The 19,062-nt window shown below is 40.5% G+C and overlaps 1 protein-coding gene across 4 annotated transcripts in view; it reads left to right on the top strand.

Moving 5' to 3' along the window:
* Positions 1-578: 578 nt before the first annotated feature.
* Positions 579-19,062, top strand: part of LOC147023294 (SLIT and NTRK-like protein 2) — a 133,341-nt gene continuing 114,857 nt past the window's right edge. The window contains exons 1-2 of one of the 4 annotated variants that reach the window (XM_085888543.1): positions 579-595; positions 12,180-12,285. The gene's annotated coding sequence lies outside the window, so the exon portion shown is untranslated. Of the gene's footprint in view, positions 596-2,466; positions 2,860-12,179; positions 12,286-19,062 lie in introns of those variants that run through there. The other 3 variants (XM_085888544.1, XM_085888542.1, XM_085888541.1) reach the window with 3 other exon arrangements.

Raw genomic sequence — 19,062 nt, 5'->3', positions numbered from 1 at the left:
GTCTATTGCAGGTCAAAGTTTCTCCACCCCTCCAACAGGGAATCTATGATCTTGGCACACGTGCTGTGTATTCGTCCATGATGAAGGCCACTCTGTAGCTGAAACATTGAACATCTTCTGCCCTCCTGTCACCTCCACCCCTCCCAAAAGAGCAATAATTGGTTGTGCTTTAACATTTTCTACTCTGCACTTCCAGCAATTTTGTGATGGCGCAAACTTGTGCATCTACAAACAGGTATTAACATTGTTTATTTGACCACTTGCTATGAGATCATTGCCGGTGTTAAGGTTGAGTGCTTTTAATAATTTAGCGGGTGTTTTGTCGTAATGATACAGTCATAATGCTTCTACGAACGTGATTATGGTGTTCAAGTCATGCTGAGGCTCGAAGTTAATAATATGAGTTCCCTTACAAGGAACTTCGACACAGGAGGAGGCCATTAGGCCCATCAAAGCCTTTGCTATTACTACTAACTTATGGTTGTTTATCCGTGCTCGATGTTTTTTTTTATGATGAGCATGAAGCAAGGAAGCAGCACGTACCGGTTGGTGTCAGGAAGGGCATCTGGCTGTCGAATTGTGCATCTACAAACAGGTATTAACATTGTTTATTTGACCACTTGCTATGAGATTCCATGAAGCTTCCATTAAGCAAGGAAGCAGCAGCACGGAAGCATATTTAGAAGTTGATGTTTCGAACCTCCGACCTCACTGACTCAGAGCATTACAATTATTCACAATACAATATCATTACTGAGAAAATCTCACCATGACAATACTTTGTCCTTTTTTATATATATACATATGTACATTTATATATATATACATATGTATGGATGGTCAACCATCCATACATATGTATATATATATATATATATATATATATATATATATATATATATATATATATATATATATATATATATATATATATATATATATATATATGTGTGTGTGTGTGTGTGTGTGTGGCCTTTTCTTTGATTTATGTACAATTCCATACGTCTGGGCCAATCTTCACCAAATTTTGCATACATACTGGGACTACCCATTTTCAGGTTAAATTGTTATATATATATATATATATATATATATATATATATATATATATATATATATATATATATATATGTTGTTCGTCTTTCGGCTGCTCCCGTTAGGGGTCGCCACAGCGGATCATCCGTTATGATCTGCAGACTGATTTGGCACAGGTTTTACGCCGGATGCCCTTCCTGACGCAACCCTGGTCGTCTCTTGCGACACAGGGATAAGGATTGGGTTTCGCCATGATTCCGGGCTGCCCTACACCCTCACATCGTGCGGCCCAGCGCAGAGCTCCCGTCCTCAAGCGATCCTCCAACCCAAGCCTCCGAGTAGCCAGATTACAGGTGCACGCCACTATGCTCGGTATATCTGTGTATATATATATATATATATATATATATATATATATATATATATATATATATATATATATATATATATATATATATATATATATATATATATATATATATATATATATATATATATATATATATATATATATATATATATATATATATATCTGTATATATATATATCTGTATATATATATATATATATATATATATATATATATATATATATATATATATATATATATATATATATCTGTATATATATATATATATCTGTATATATATATATATATCTGTATATATATATATATATCTGTATATATATATATATATATATCTGTATATATATATATATATATATATATATATATATATATATATATATATATATATATATATATATATATATATATATATATATATATATATATATATATATATATATATATATATTCCTTCCAGCCCACGCTGCCCTCTACTGGAATGTATAGTGCTTCTGAATGTCCGTAGTCTGTCCCCAATTGGAAATCTGAGCGTTCGGTCACTCGGCATGCAATGAGGCGCTGGTGACAAAGCCGAGCAGACGAAAAAGGAGGAAAATGAGCCAAAATAGCAGCGGCACCAGCCCTGTTTTGTTGACGTATAAACGGAGAGAATAAAAGTCGACATATAGACAATGAGTGAGAGAACAGCGCGTAAGAATGCTTGAAGAGCGAGCCACGAAAATGCACAATAAATAAAAAAATCGACGAACTGAGAATGAGTGATTTACAAATGATGATCATGTGATCGAGCAAAAGCCCCTCTTTGATTTCGCACCCGTACGTCGTTGGTGTCCCAGCTGGATGTCCAGAGAACCTGCACGAGCCATGCGCACAACCGGTTCACGATATAAAGTCCTCTCTGCACTCTCTTCTCATGTTCTCAGTGCATCAGACAACACTAGAGCACGTTCAAGGAATGTTTCTCTTTTCGTAAACAGTAAGCCTCCTCCTCTTCCACCTCCTTCCTCCACCCTCACCCTCCCCTCCCCCTCCTCTGCCCCAATCTCTCCTTTGCTACACCGACTCGTGCCAATCCCCAACCCTTCCCTATCTCTCCCTCCCCTTCGCCTCTCTCGCACGCGGGCTGTTGCGCCGAGGACGGAGAGTGAGAGAACGCAGCGTGGGAAGAGCAGCTCTACTTGGGACAAGACAGATATATAGATACCCAGAGAGAAACAGAGCACAGTGTCTATTGAATTGTCATAAGGTGTTCCGCAATGGCTTGAAGACGGGTGGAGGGGGTGCTCATAGGTTGGCAAATTGAGAGGAGATACATACACGGGGAAAAACAGAAGACAATATCTGTCAATCCACCCGTGGTCACGCTAGCCCTTCTCTGCGCACACCTTTGGGCGCCACGCTCCGATGGGACGCGCCTGGAGCAGCGCGCACTTGGTGCCATGAGCTTCTCTTGGGTAAGATTTACTGGTTGACCTTTGCATTGCATTTTGGTTCATTGTATTAGCCTATTAACCATTTGTCCGTAAACCCACTCACACCTTCCATTGATCTGGCCACGAAGGTATGGGACCGGTAGTTTTTCAGACCCTTTGCGGGTAATGAACGGCCGAGGAGATCGAGAAGATTTCAATGAGAACCAGTGATGGACGAGTTGAGCAGAGAAACACGCAGAGCAAATTATAATGAGGAGAATGAGTCAACTGATGAAAACGGATTTGGAATTATATAGCAATTGGGTTGGAGGAGAAGGAAAGGCTGTGGATGATGCGAATGCTGAGAAAAACGAGGATTGTTTGAATTGTTAAAGAAGCATCGGATGGAATAAGGATCCTCAGAAGAATGAGGGACTTGTGCACTAGAAGCTTGAAAGGAATGAGAGTTTGAACAGATTGAAGAGCAGAAAAAGAATTAACTGCTGAAGGGAAGTGAAGGACTGAATCATGAAATCAGGATTAAGGTTGAAGAGCTCTTGGAGTTTAAGAGAATGAGGACTGTTTAGAACGATGAGCGAAAGAGAATGAGGCCCAGCAGCCAGAAAGCTGAGTTCCGCATGTGAAACAGCTCATTGTGAGACAGAGTGCAGGTCGCGTGTAAGTCTGCACCATAGTCAATATGTAAATGTGCACTCTTGGCTCTGAGCGTGCACTGAAGTCGGTATATGAGCGTGCTGCAGATACGATTTGAGTTTGTCTTCAAAGCCCATATATAGTCTGGCTCCAATGTGGTCCATACAACTGCTCATGAAATGTTGCCTCCAGTTTATTTACAAGCCCTGATATTACAACTTCCAAGTGCAGCATGATGTTGGCAGTGTGCAATAGGGACCGCACCTGCTACTCCCAATTGATTTTAAATTAGTCTCGAGCTTCCTATTTTTTTTCAGATGTGGTCTTTTTCTAAAGTACTATCTTTTTGGGGGATATATATCCTGCTTCGGAATGGCGACCTATCCAGGATTGCGCTCCCGAGCCAATGAAACCACGTTGGCAGCCCAATGCACCTAATGTCCCTGTTCTACGTTTTTGTCATGTCTTGGAGTATTGTGAGTATCTCATTCGTTTAACTTTTTGAATGTTCCCTCATCGAGACTGTCATACCAAATAAGACGAATGGGGGTTAATTAATAAAGCAAAATTGAGAAAAAATGATAAAGGAAGACTGTAGATGTTTAGAAGGAAGTATGACAAATGAGATTAGGAGGGCTTCCCTGTTAAGAATGGCAATGGAATTGAAATTGTATGGGAATGGAAACACCATCATTTTTATACATATTCCATATTTACACGACCCCAGAGAAATTACAAATAGAATTCATACAAAAAACCGAGTTCAATGGTCTCAGAGATCAAGTGAGCATTGCAAAAAAAAGGCTTCTGTCACATTTATACCTGCAAGATAGTTTTAGCCATCTCCCTTTTTCTCTGCTGCCTCTTTTTGGTGTATCATGCTGCATTGCTGAAGACATTTTAGTTATTGCACCTGGTGTTTATTTTCTGCAATTTCTAAGGCTGAGTGAAGAGCTTACACATTAATTGCATTCAAGGCAATGGCATTATGATGCGGTGAGCAAGCTAAGGTAGATTTCCCACATGGACCTTAAGTCTCCGTGACAAGGGTTTGGAGAATTACAGCTCTGTAAGCCACACAAATTCTGATGAGTCCAACAAAGGTTAAAGCAACAAAGGAACCAATAATGACTGGACCTGATCAACAATGACAGGTAACCATCATATTTTTCAAAAATGTAGTCATTTAAAATGAAAGAGAAAGACAAACAGTAGATCTCTGAAGAGTACCCTCAACTTATTGATTGGCCATCCGGATCAGCTAAGAACTGTCCATCATTGGGGTTTTAACCCTTCAATCCCAGAACCTCCCTGAACAGCAAGCTCATAACATTAGTTGTGTCTGAAGGTCATCGAATCAGGGAAAGAGACAGAGAGAAGAGAGGAGGAGATAGATACTTTGGTATAGTATGGTAAGCAAGTAAAGACAAAAAGGTATAGACAAAAGAAGCACGACCGTTATTTATGTGCTTTGCAGAATAGCCTCAGTTGGGGGTGTCTCATCAAGCAGAGCTCATTCCCAGCACAATAGCCGAGGCTAATCGAATTGTCTCGTTAAATCATGCGGCTATGTTATCCCTCCTCGCTTGCTGGGGTTAACCCTGCTGTGCAGATAACAAACTATAATGGCCTGCACTGCAACTCAAACCATTCTGTTTCTTTTTTGGCTTTATAAAGTTTACGTTGCAATTCACAGGTGTTCTGTTGCAACATCTAATACATTCTGGTCATGCAGCTTGAGACTTACAATCTTTGTGGCTTAATGTGAGAGATTTCTGGAGGATTAAATTTGTAAGTGTATACCTAATCCCATGATTTCTGCTTTCATTTTCAACTTCCATTCATTGGCACAGTCTGAAGAGACATTCATACGTCCTGCATTGCATCTCTTTTACTGTTGCAGTGCATCAATGTTATACTTTCTTTGGGAATACGTTTTGCATAATTGTACCGAAAAATAAGTTTCATTTATTCAGCCTTCCGCCTTTTCTCAAGAGCCAATTGCACTTACATTAATAATTGTTTGCTTGCTAATGAAATGGCCAAAATTATAAAGATTGAGTTAATTGGAGTGTTTTTCATTTCTTTTACACAAACTTATGTTTTGGCAGAAGGTTTGGTGCAGAGAGCACAGGGACTTCATGGGATAGCCTTGAATGAAATTGCATTACAGTTTTAAATGCATCTGAAAAAAACCTTTTACAAAGCACACAATTCAGAGCAATTTTAAACACTAATTCTGATTCAGTACATGGTCATCCAGTCGGCTTGTAACCTGGTAATTCGTCAACTTAATGATGAATGAGCACTTCTCCGGAAAGAGGGCACTCAATCTCGGAATGAGAGATTCAACTACTCCTGTATTGCAGTTCCCAACCAAAGAACAACTCTATCTTACTCTCAGTTCTCATTCGTTCTGTCTCTGTCTTTCTGTCTCTGTCTTTCTGTCTCTGTCTCTGTCTCTGTCTCTGTCTCTGTCTCTGTCTCTGTCTCTGTCTCTGTCTTTCTGTCTCTGTCGCTCTCTCTATCCGTCCCTGTCTTTCTGAATCTCTCTCTGTCTTTCTGTCTCTGTCTCTGTCTCTGTCTCTCTGTCTCTCTCTCTCTCTCTCTCTCTCTCTCTCTCTCTCTCTCTCTCTCTCTCTCTCTCTCTCTCTCTCTCTCTCTCTCTCTCTCTCTCTCTCTCTCTCTCTCTCTCTCTCTCTCTCTCTCCCCCCCCACCCCTTCTCTCTCACTCTCTCCCCCCTCTCTCTCCCCCTCCTCTCTCTCTCCCTCCTCTCTCTCCTCCCTCTCAATCTTTCTCTCTTCCCCCTCTTTCTCTCCCTTGTCCCCCTCCTCCTCTCCCCTTTCTCTCTCCCTCTCCTCTCCCTCACTCACTTCCCTCTCTCTCTCTCTCTCTCTCTCTCTCTCTCTCTCTCTCTCTCTCTCTCTCTCTCTCTCTCTCTCTCTCTCTCTCTCTCTCTCTCTCTCTCTCTCTCTCTCTCTCTCTCTCTCTCTCTCTCTCTCTCTCTCTCTCTCTCTCTCTCTCTCTACCCCACCCCCTTCTCTCTCACTCTCTCCCCCTCTCTCTCTCCCCCACCCCTCTCTCTCTCCCCTCTCCCTCCTCCCTCCTCCTCTCTCTCCCTCCTCTCTCCCTCCTTCCTCTCTCTCTCTCTCTCCTCCCTCTCAATCTTTCTCTCTCTTCCCCCTCTTTCTCTCCCTTGTCCCCCTCCTCCCCTCCCCCTCTCTCTCCCTTGTCCCCCTCCTCCCCTCCCCCTCTCTCTCCCTCTCCCCTCCCCTCCCTCGCTCCCCTCTCTCTCTCTCTCTCCTTCCTCCCCCTTCTCTCTCTCCTCCCCCTTTCTATCTCATTCTCTCCTCACCCCTTCTCTCTCTCCCTTCACCCTCCCTCCCCTCTCTCTCTCTCTCTCTCTCTCTCTCTCTCTCTCTCTCTCTCTCTCTCTCTCTCTCTCTCTCTCTCTCTCTCTCTCTCCCTCTTGCCTTGTATTCCTCTTTCTCCCTCTCTCCCAGTCTCCCTCTCCATTTGCCTTCCCCACTCTCTCTCTGTAAATCTCTCCTTCCCCTCTCTTTCTGTCTTCCACCCCCTTTCCTGTCTCCCCCCCCCCTCTTCCCTTCTCCCTGTCTTCCAATCACTGTCTTATTCTCTCTCTCTCTCTCTCTCTCTCTCTCTCTCTCTCTCTCTCTCTCTCTCTCTCTCTCTCTCTCTCTCTCTCTCTCTCTCTCCCTCGCTTTCTCTCTCTCTCTCTCTCTCTCTCTCTCTCCCTCCCTTTCTCCCTGTCTTCCACTCCTCCCACTGCCTGTCTTCCTTGCCCTGTATTCTCTCTATAAATACCCTCTGCCATCGCATCCCTCATCTTTCAAATAGGCAGGAAGCAGCCAGCCTCTTCCCTCTTGAGTCATGAGTATAATCATGAGTTGGTCATACACGTGGAATATTCTGATCAATCTTGACAAAGATCACCCTCTCATTTTGTCTCTCCAGAAAGGCCATCTGGTGATCCCTTTAATTTACTTCCTTTACAGTTCTCTTGAATAATTTCAATCATTTAAACGATTTGACCTCACCATCAGCCTCATCTTTCTTGGACAAACCACGTATCTAAGTTGCCCACCAAAGCCACTCACCCACTGGGTATAATCTGTCATGCAAGTTTTTCCTTGGCTCATCTGAACCTTTATCGACCTAGAAGGCCTTCTTCATCTGCAATGTGAGAGGAATACTACCCCCTTCAAGGCTGGCATATCTTCCTCATACCTTGCAAAGCTTGACACCATTGAAACCAAGGCCATCAAAATCAATGGTATGTCCTGTGATGAAGTTGATTCTCTGGGCCGATCACTTTCACTTTCACATCATAAGCATGTAAGTTATCTCTGTCTTCTACCTCCTCCTTTCTGCTCATACACCCTCTTCCTTTTCCGTGCTCTGTAACCACCCCACCCTCCCCCCAGGTTTCTCCATGGCGCATGCTGTGTGCCAGTAACCCCCTCCGGGTGAAAGTCCTAAAATCCAGACTCACTGCTGACCTCCACTCATTTGTTCCTCTTTTTTCTCACCTGTGGAACCAACTTCTTCTGTCTCTTCAATGTCATTCTTCCCCCCAGGGCTTCAAGACAGATATTCACCACCATCTCAGGTCTACCTCCATTAACCCTCCCCAAGCCCACCTCATTTTGGGTTTCCAGTTTTTCTTTCCACTTCTGTGATTGAGAGTTTGTGGCTCAATCCATCCTGTTCACCCCTGTGTCCTAACTTTGCTTTCAATCTTCCCCACATCCTGTATCCCTCAACATCTCCCTCTATATTTTGTCCTTTGACCCTGCTGTTGCACCCCCCCTTCACCTGCCCCTCTTTCTGCTGTTGTTTTGGTTCTGATACATCCTGGTCCATTCTGTGTTCTAGCTCCTCCAAAAGCCTTGACACTGTATACACACAAACAAACAAAAAAGAACTGCTGTGGTTCTTGTCTCAATATATTTTTTCTTTAGAGGCTTATCCATACCAATATATGAACACTTCCCTGTCTTTTTGTCTGTCTTTGATTGGATGACCTTCAGAATAAACAAATCTTATGGACCCCATTGCTCGGAGACGTTGTGCTATTGAAGGGGAACAATCTCGATGATGGAATGGATAGTTCTCAGATGAAGATCTGCATGGTAATTTAATCAGTCATTAAGTTGAATAAACTCTTCAAAATCACGTAGTCTCTCACACACACACACACACACACACACACACACACACACACACACACACACACACACACACACACACACACACACACACACACACACACACACACACACACACACACACACACACACACACACACACACACACACACACACACACATATATATATATATATATATATATATATATATATATATATATATATATATATATATATATATATATATATATATATATATATATATGTAGGTTTTCCTCTAGCGTTTTCCTGTATTTTGCTCCGTCCATTTTCCCTTCTATCCTGACCAGTGCCCCAGTCCCTGCATATGAGAAACATCCCCATAACATGATGCTGCAACCATGATGCTTTACAGTAGGGATGGTGTTCTTTGGGTGATGTTCTGTGTTGGGTTTGCGCCAAACATGACGTTTTGTGTTTCGGCCAAAAATTTCCACCTTGGTTTCATCAGACCACAAAACCTTTTTGCCAGACGGCTTCAGAATCTCCGGAGTGGTTTTGTGCACACCTTAGACAAGAGACAAGGTAAGGTTTTTTGAGTCATGGCTTCTTTCTTGCTACCCTACCATAAAGGCCTGACTTGTGGAGTGCTTGGGATATTATTGTTGAGATATCTACATTCATGTAGAACGGTTTAACAATGCACACAGTATGGTCTTTGTCATAAAGGCATGGAGCTCTTTCAAAGTTGTCATTGGCCTCTTGGTGGCTTCTATGATCATTCAACTCCTTGCTTGGTCATCCAGTTTGGAAGGACAGCCTGATCTCAGCAGAGTCTTGGTGGTACCATATTCCTTCCACTTCTTAGTGATTGTCTCAACTGTGCTCCAAGGGATATTCAAGGCCTTAGAAATATTTTTATACCCATCCCCAGATCTGTGCCTTTCCACAACTTTATCCCGGGTTTTTTGAAAGCTCCTTGGTCCTCATATTGAGTTTTTGCTGTGAAATGCATTACCCAGCAGAGGAAACCTACAATAACAACAGATTTTATTCTGAAATAATCAAATCACTACAATTTAACACAGGTGGAGGCCAATTAACTTGTTGTGTGATTTTGATGCTGATTGGTTACACCTGAACTCATTTACACTATTATAAGGTGGGTGGACATTTTTCCAACCAAGATATTCTAGTTTTGTAATTTTAGATCCTCGTGGAGGATCTCTAAGTCTTACTCACGTTGTTGTTCTTCATCTTCTTCTGGTGGACTTTTTTGTTTCACAGCCTACAGTTTTCATCGAAACTTCCTGAAATTTGGCAGATATATGTAAAAAATACCCTGTGCAGACAGTAACCATCTCCGATTTTGAAAAATACTCCTAGAAAAAAAGTTATGACGTCAAAATATCTCCGCTAATGGAAATCGTCTAAAAAAATTATCTCCAAAACTAGGCAAGCTTTTTGAATTCTGTTTGCGGGAATCGAGCAGGGCATGAGCAGAGATTAATTACCACACATATGATACATCACCATAGCCTGGTGTTGGCGCAGTGGTTAGGGCAGCGGCTTGGGATCCAAAAGGTCCTGAGTTCAAGCCCCGTTGGGCCATTGAATTAATACACCAGGGGGTTGACTCAGCCTGTCATCCTTCCGAGGTCAGCGAAATGAGTACCAGTGTACTGGGCTGGTGTATACCCTGGTTAAAATAGGTGTACCATATCCCTGTGTGTCGGAAGATGCGACCAGGGTTGCGTCAGGAAGGGCATCCGGCATAAAACATGTGCCAAATCACTATGCGGATCATACGGATGATCCGCTGTGGTGACCCCTAACGGGAGCAGCCGAAAGAAGAAGAAGATATGATACATCACCATGACGTCATATCAATTTTTATGACGTCTTTCCTATTTTTTGACATTTTTTGTTTCACAGCCCAGAGTTTCCATCGGATCTTCGTGAAACTTGCCATGTATATGCAGAAAGCACGCGCCGACAGTAACCATCTCCAATTTTGGAAATTCTTCCTAGAAAAAACGTTGACGTCATAATATCGCCGCTAATTGAAATCGCCTATACCATTATCTCCGAATCTCGGCAAGCTGTTTTAATTTTGTTTGCGGGAATCAAGCCGGGCATTAGCACAGATAATTTATCGCAAACCTGATACATCACAATGACGTCATATTCGTTTTTATCTAGCAGAGGAAACCTACAGGAACAGCTGATTTTATTCTGAAATAATCAGAATCGCTATAATTTAACACAGGTAGAGGTCAATTAACTTGGTGTGTGATTTTGAAGTTGATTGGTTACACCTGAGCTAATTTGCAATTGCTATTATAACTGGGCGAGAATGGGGGGGGGGGGGTGTCATTTATCCAACCAAGATATTCTCGTTTTGTATTTTTAATTAATTTTCTGAAATTTGTAGAAGTTGTTTTTCACTTGGAAATTGTGGGTTACGATGTGTAAATAAAGGTGGGAAAAGTCTGATTTAATGCAATTTAATTCCAGGCAAAAAGACAACAGAAGGTGAAAATTTTGAAACGGGGTATAGGCTTTCGATAGGCACTGTATACCCACACAGACATGTAAATGTATATATATATATATATATATATATATATATATATATATATATATATATATATATATATATATATATATGTATCTCTGCCTCTCTCTTTCCCTCTGATATCCTGATTAAATACTGTGACAAAAACGAATGAGTGATTCTGTAGAATGGTTGAACAATGATACCAATATGGCATGCTCATCATTTTGATTGTACGTTGAGAACTTCCATATGCATTTTCCTAACAGTAATGCATCAGTAAATGAACACTGATAACTGCACATAAACGCTGATGAGTTTCTTTGCATAAATTCGACAAAATTAGACCAGCCAAGCACAGGCTAATGGACTTTGTTTAATTCAAGCTTTGCCTACTTAGATAATTTTACAATTTTAATTATACATCTGTGATTATTCTCAGTGATTTAGTGCTGTGTGGTCTGAGCTGGACACAATCAATTTCTACGTGGAAAAAAAATTTGAATGACACTGAAAGAGAATTGGAAAATGTTTGTGTTAATTGTTGCCTTTTAAATATATCATCATTGATTAATTTTCTAAATTAAGTTTAAATAAGTGTGTAAGAGTTAAAACTAAATGTATATCTTAATGTACAGAATACAAAATGGAATTAAATATTTTGTGCATTAAGGTAATGTTGTACCCTCGGGTACCACTTTTTCTAGTTGATGTGGAGCATCACAATAACAAACTGTGAAAAATGGGAATCTATATTATGACTCAAGTGGCAATTAGTCAACCTCCAGATTGGATTACTTTCTTAGCAATCATCCTGTTTGTTAAGGGTCTTACTTAGATCCTTTACAGTAAGAACCTCCTCTAGTTAAGGTAATTTTGTGAAGGTTTCCTTTTACTTTCTCCATTCCAGGGTTTTAATCAAAACAATGTTGGATACTCATGTTATCTTCATGTGCATTTTACCTGCTGCTGCTTTTATTGTAATGCTATTGTGTTTTCAGATCATTCAACATTTTTATCCTTGAAACAAACCCATAAATAGGGGGTTTTCAATGTCACTCAAGGTGGCAGAGGTTCACCGAAGTGAAATGATGGGTATACCCTGAGGTATGTTGCTTGGTATGATACTTATTAAAAATTAGTAGTTTTTACCTGGTGATGCCATGACAAAAATGTCTGCCCATTGAAACAATATGTCCTAATTTTACAAATCTTGTAATATCTTGATTGTTTTTAAAGATATTTTCAAAAACTTTTTATTCTTTAGCAGGTCATTCACAGTGCCATACAATGACATGTGCTTTCTAAGTCTTATGCTTTCTAATGACAAATAACACATTTACCGATGTTCCGCATTGTTGTCAGATGAACCGTTGAAACTTCAGTAGGTATAATCACAATTTGTGGGCAATGGTCACCACCATCTCAGATACAAAATCATGAAATTTTCCACCCCATTAACCCTCCTCTCCCAAGTCCACCTCTTTCCAAATTTCCAGTTTTTCTTTCCTGAGAGTTTGCTTCTGTATTCATCTTGTCCACCCCATAATTCCTCCCCAAGCCCACAATTCTTCATCACATCCCTAATTTGTTCAAGTCTACCTCTATTTTGGTCATCGACTCAACTGTTTTTGTCCCCCGGCCCCAACCCCACTATCTTTCTGCTGTTCCTTTTGTTCTGTTGCGCGTCCTGGTCTGTTCTGTGTTCTAGCTCTTCCATGAGCCTTGACTATGTATGCAATGTTTTTTGTACTTTGTTTGAGTGATATTTGGGGCTGACAGGAAAATGAATACAACTGATTGGTTTTACCTTGTTTTAATGAAGGAGGAATGTACAATTTATGATGGCACAATTTATAAATGTAAACATTTATTATGGAAAAATTAATACAATAAATCTATCCTATCAGAGAGTCATTCACATGTCTGTGTGAATGTGTGTCACCATTTTTCTCAGAGATGGCCAAATGCATCTTCATCAAATTTTCAGAGGTTCATCAATGAGTGTCTGGGAGTGTTTTAGGCAAAAAAAAAAAGATTTGGGTTTTTTGGGGGATTTTTTTTTTAATCGCTCTCTCGTGCCTAAGCCTTTGTAGATATTTGAAAGGTAATATTAAATGATCCCTGATCCCATTCCTCAGTGGGTGTATTTAAGTATTTTATGCCCCCACAAAAAAATAGAAAAAAACAAAATTTGATTTCTTCAAATTGCCAACAGGATTAGAACAGAACCAGGAAATTCCAGGTACCCTTGCTAGTATACGATAACAAGAATGACCGCCCTGTGGTCACAACCCGCAACAACTCCGGTAACGGGCTGATTTGGAAATGCACATTTAAAGCACATTCTTAAAAAATGAACCGCGAGTGGGAAACGCATATTTATTGCGCTATTAAAAGATTGCTTGACACCTCTCGTGCATGAGAGCCTCTGCCATGTTTATATCAGAATGAGCTGATTCGTTATGGTCACGGATTGTTTAACTGTTCAAAAATTGTTTCGCTATTTTTTTTTATGGGAGGCCGCATACAGGCTTGATTAAACCTAACCAATAATTTTTATTCGACATATGATTAGATTTTTGGGGTCCCTTATTGTGGTTAACATTCGACTCAAACAAAGCCGATGGAAATCTGACGCAACAAAGCTGGAGAGTATATAATCAGCAGAGGCCAACAGGTCTGATGTGTTGGGCCCACCAGAAAACCAAGATGGCAGACATTATAATTTGTCAGGGTGCCATTGTGGGTGGAGTCAATCGGCAGATGTTGTGGTCTGGCAGCTGTCAGACCAATGGGTGCACATTTCAAAAATCAACTCCCAACAAGAAACCTAGCAGCAACAACAACAACAACAACTACGCAGAGCATTTGTAGACCTGCCATACATCGCAAGTAAAAATGAATACAACAAGCAGTCATAGACTGGTACTTACAAAATCGTTAACTTGACCTCTGACCTTGTCTAATAAAAGCTGTCTCTAGAGAAGGTAGCGACGCAAACCAGAAGTATCTACGATGATTCTGTACCAAACCATCAAAAATCGAATATTTGACCTCACCGTGACCTTGACCTTTGACCGATTTTTGACCAAAATCTAATCAGCGCTAGCCATCACCCTCCTGAATCACGTTTTGTAATTTGACATTGGTAGCTTCTTCCGTTCTCGAGTTATCATGCCTACAAACAAACACACAAACACACAAACACACACAAACAGAGGACGGAAGCGATCAATATAGTTACGAAATCTTTAGATTTCGTAAGTAACAAACAGACAGAAAGGGGTGAAAACATAACCTCCTTCACCTTTGGTGGCAGAGGTAATAAATGTCTTTCATAAGAGTCGAAAATTTGTAATAATAACTTTTCCCATTTGAAGATGCCACAAATATTGAAGATAAAGTTACATAGCAGAGAAGGAGGTGATCAGATTCAGGAAAGTCTCGATACTTCAAGAGATTGGTCAAACGATTAGTAGATGCAGTTTATCATAAGGAAGTGTAAGATACTGTGGATGGATAGGAATAATGAAAATAAGGATTACATAATGCAAGGGGCAGCTTGGAGCATGTCATACAGAAGAAGGATCTGGGATTGGTAATGTTTAAGATGATGTGTCATACGTGTCATACAGTATGTGTCATATGTGTCATCCAGGACAACAAAAAAATTTCATGATTTTGTATGTTGTATTCCTATTACTTAGGAAATGTAAAGATTTCGTAAGTATATTGATGACTTCCGTCCTCTGTTTGTGTGTTTGTTTGTGTGTGTGTGTGTTTGTGTGTTTGTGTGTTTGTTTGTAGGCATGATAACTCGAGAACGGAGTTATCGTTGCTACCTTCTCTGGAGACAGCTTTTATTAGACAAGGTCAGAGGTCAAGTTGACGATTTTGTCAGTACCAGTCTATAACTGCTTGTTTGTTTGTTTGTTTGTTTGTGTGTACCTCTCACTCTACAGGTCGCATTTCGAGTGGGAATGTCATGGAACTTCACCAATGGACTTATTGGCCACCACAATAGAACCCTATAACTTTTGGCATGTCAAGGTCAAAGGTCAAGGTCAGGAAAAATTCCTGAAAATCGCGAAAATCCGTATCTTTTAGCATGGGCCGATTTTCAAAAATTCATGTCTCCGCCAAATCTTAACGGATTCCTTTCAAATTTGAAACACCGACGTAGGAGGGGAGTATCTTTGATTGGATTAAAAATTGGTCACATCCATTATGGATTACGGAGGTGACAGGTATTTTAATTTAATTCTTTTGTTTTTTTGTTTTGTTTTTTTGTTTGTTTACCCTAAAAACTATGTTTAACCCCAAAAATACCTATTGTCGCTCAATAATGTCGATGGTGCGCGATCTTGTTGAATTTCGTCAAGTCCTGGCCCTATGGGCCTTTTTTATTACTTGACGAAATCTACGATTTTGTCAAGTATGTTGGTCGGTTCAGTTTGTTTGTTTGTGTGTACGTCTCGCTCTACAGGTCGCATTTCGAGTCGGAATGTCATGGAACTTCACCAATGGACTGATTGGCCACCAGAATAGAACCCTATAACTTTTGGCATGTCAAGTTCAAAGGTCAAGGTCAGGAAAAATTTCTGAAAATCGCGAAAATCTGTATCTTTTAGCATGGGCCGATTTTCAAAAATTCATGTCTCCGCCAAATCTTAACAGATTCCTTTCAAATTTGAAACACGGACGTACGAGTGGAGTATCTTTGACTGGATTAATGAAACTTAAAACATAGATGTATAGTGATTAGTGTGTGTTATGATACGCATGTTGATTTTTTTGTTTGTTTACACTAAAAACTATGTTTAACCCCAAAAATACCTATTATCGCTCAATATTCTCGATGGTACGCGATCTTGTTGAATTTCGTCAAGTCCTGGCTCTATGGGCCATTTTTATTTGTTTGTTTGCAGGTTATCTCAAAAAGTTGTGGATGGATCCAAATTAAATTTTGTGGACAGGTTGGGTGCGTGACAAGGACAAACTGATTAGATTTTAGTGAAGATCCAGATCCAGATCTGACTTCTGGAATTTTTTAAGTGATTCTTCACCATTGAGAGATCGAGCCAAAAACAATATCGGACTGTATTGCATGATATTTCAAAAATGTAATGGACCTGATTTGTTCTCGTGGATCAGTCATTACATAGCAGAGGTATGCGCTCTACCGAGTGCCCTTCTAGTTTTCTTTGTATTCACTATAAAATAACCACAATATTTTTATATTTTTTAGTGGAATTATTTATCACATAAATTCCAATCAATTCTGAGTATAGCACAACGCTTCTTCCAATAATATGCTATTACGGTACCTGAAGAACCATTTTGGAGCCAGGTCACACACAGTCAATACATTCTCCTGTGAGTGGTTCATCATCATATCTCCATCAATGGGCTTGTTGGTTTAGGACTTGAGGTGAGAGAGGGAGGCTCCAAAGCCAAACAGTGGTCTGGTAGTTTGCTTTGTGGCAAGGTGGCAGATTCTGAGAAACAATTCTTCCTTTTCTTGAACAGAAAATGGTGTCACACACTTCATTAGTATTGTTTGGTATCATTTGCTCGTATGTACTCACAACAAATGGTTCGAGCATATGAGCTGCTTCAGGATGAAATTCAAACTGCTTCCCCAACTACTGCAAGGCTACAATGTTTGTAGGATTCCTCTGAACTTGCTTCAGTGCATCATCTTTTCCTTTTCCTGAGAATGCACTGACAGAGTCACATCCTGTCAAAGAAGGCAGCACAGGAAGTAACTCACAGATATCTTATCTGAGCTTTTCGTTCACCTGGCCAACATCGTGACATTTCACACCTCCTGATGTGCCACTCTTTAGAAATAGTCTTCTGCCAATTTTTGGAAAGAACTTCAAAGAAAACACGAGAATGTCAGTGCCACCCCAATGAATGAATACATTCTTGTTTCCATTTACCAATGCATGATGCACATCTGTAATAAGCCTCATATCAGCCTCTTCCTGTCGGGAGTTCAGTCGGAACTTCAGTCATTGCACTTTTCGCTTATCAACCAGCATTAGTCTCCAGTTATGAAGTACATTTGCTTTCCACTTAGTTGCTTTCTGTAAAGTTCATCTTGCTACTGTTTGCTGATGAATTGTATAAGTTATTATTTAATTATTTGCTATGTTCAGTGCGAAGCTCCTCATATTCTAAACAGTGTGATCTGGCTGGATCTTCACATAACGGGCACTGGTTGAGCCATGGTCTCTCTTGTGTTATTGATGGAGCCTTCAGGGTAGGTATCAAAAACAACATCAATGCGCCTTGATGATCCTGCCATTGCACATACATTTGCAAACAATTTGCTTGCAAAGGTTCCAAAAGTCTGTGGACCACCCATGTTACATTTGTGAAGTTGAGCCATTGCATCAAAAATGTTAGCAGCATTTAATGGAATGGTATTAGTTAGATCTGTGTCTTTGGTCATACCTTCAAACGACTTTGATTTGAGAGTTTTATGCATCATACCATCTGACACAGCAAGGGAGAGTGGGAGAAGCCCCTCAAGGATGAGAGAAAACATACATGCAGGATAATGAACCAGCCTCAGTGGTGTAATAGTAAGAACATCTGCTGGGTGGTTGGAAGTTCAATTCCCAGCCAAGGCATACCAACAACTTTAAAAATGGTACATGCTGCTTGCTTGACGTTCAGCATTTAAAATGATAAAGCATGGGCAATCCCCATAGGGTGGCTTCCATGGGGAGGAGGAGGAAATTCCTCCTTATGAATTGCTCTGTTGGTACCCAAAGTACCCTGGGATGTGACAGTAATAGGCAAAAAACCAGGAGATGGCACCTTAGACATTTACGAGATCGTGATCCAAATTTTCTTTATGTATTGTTCTTACGAGAGAGAGCATGAGACTTATCATGACCGGCTGATATGAGGCCCAGGACAAGGAAAAGGGGCCATTCTCGTTCTCGAGAAATTCTATTAATTTCTGACACTTCCGACAAATGTGTGAAACATTCTCTTGTTCTAGGACTGATTGAAGCATTTTCCTATCGGTACAGAAACTAAAGGAAATGTTTTCCTGAACTGCAGACAACATTGTGATTGATTCGAGCTACTCAGCTTCCAGCCAAGAGTTCAACTTCTCAATGGCAAGGAGCATCAATGCTTCAAACACAGTTTTGTGCATCTCGACTCCAAGGTTGTTGTGTTTGCCCTGCATTACACCAGATACCAATCCTGATATTAACATATCATTCTCTATCGCAGAACATTCAGTCCCCCATCTTAAAAAGCACTTACCGACAATTGCAAGGAAGTTGATGAGAAGATGAAGCCTTGCTCCAAAGATCACAGTGCACCAGACTTGAACATATCTGGATGTGTCCACTTGATTTCAGCAGCTTTCGAGTACAGTGTTTGATCAAATGTAGGGGCAATAGTATAATTGTCAAATGTATGGACAAATATCAATCAACCAGGCTTAGTGTCTGATGCTGTTAGGGTTATCGTTATTGATGTAATAGATTCTGGGAGCTCAGTGGTTTGCACCCCAGCCATGTCATACCAGAGACTTTTAAGAGGGCAGTGCTGCTTCCTTGCATGTTGCTCAACATTAAAAAAAAAAAGATCGAACGTCGACAAACAACCATAAGTTGTTAATAATAGTGCAGGCTTTGATGGGCCTTGTAGCCTCCTCCTGTGTCGATTTTGCTTGGCGAGGAACTCATAATGTTCAGTTTTTTTCCTGGTGGTCTTGGATGGATGTAATATCTCAAACACTGCAGACATGCTTGTGGTGATAGCATCTACTGTTGGCAGATGTCCATTTCTGGTAATCTGGATGGGCATGTTCACCCAGCTGCTGATATTCATTCCTATCTAACTCGGCCA

This window comes from Eptatretus burgeri, chromosome 7 (genome assembly GCF_056783735.1).
Source record: "Eptatretus burgeri isolate ZD-2024b chromosome 7, Ebu_testis_v1, whole genome shotgun sequence".
NCBI classification, from domain to species: domain Eukaryota; kingdom Metazoa; phylum Chordata; class Myxini; order Myxiniformes; family Myxinidae; genus Eptatretus; species Eptatretus burgeri.
The sequence above is the reverse complement of the archived record's forward strand: the minus strand, read 5'-3'. Positions and strand labels throughout refer to the sequence as shown.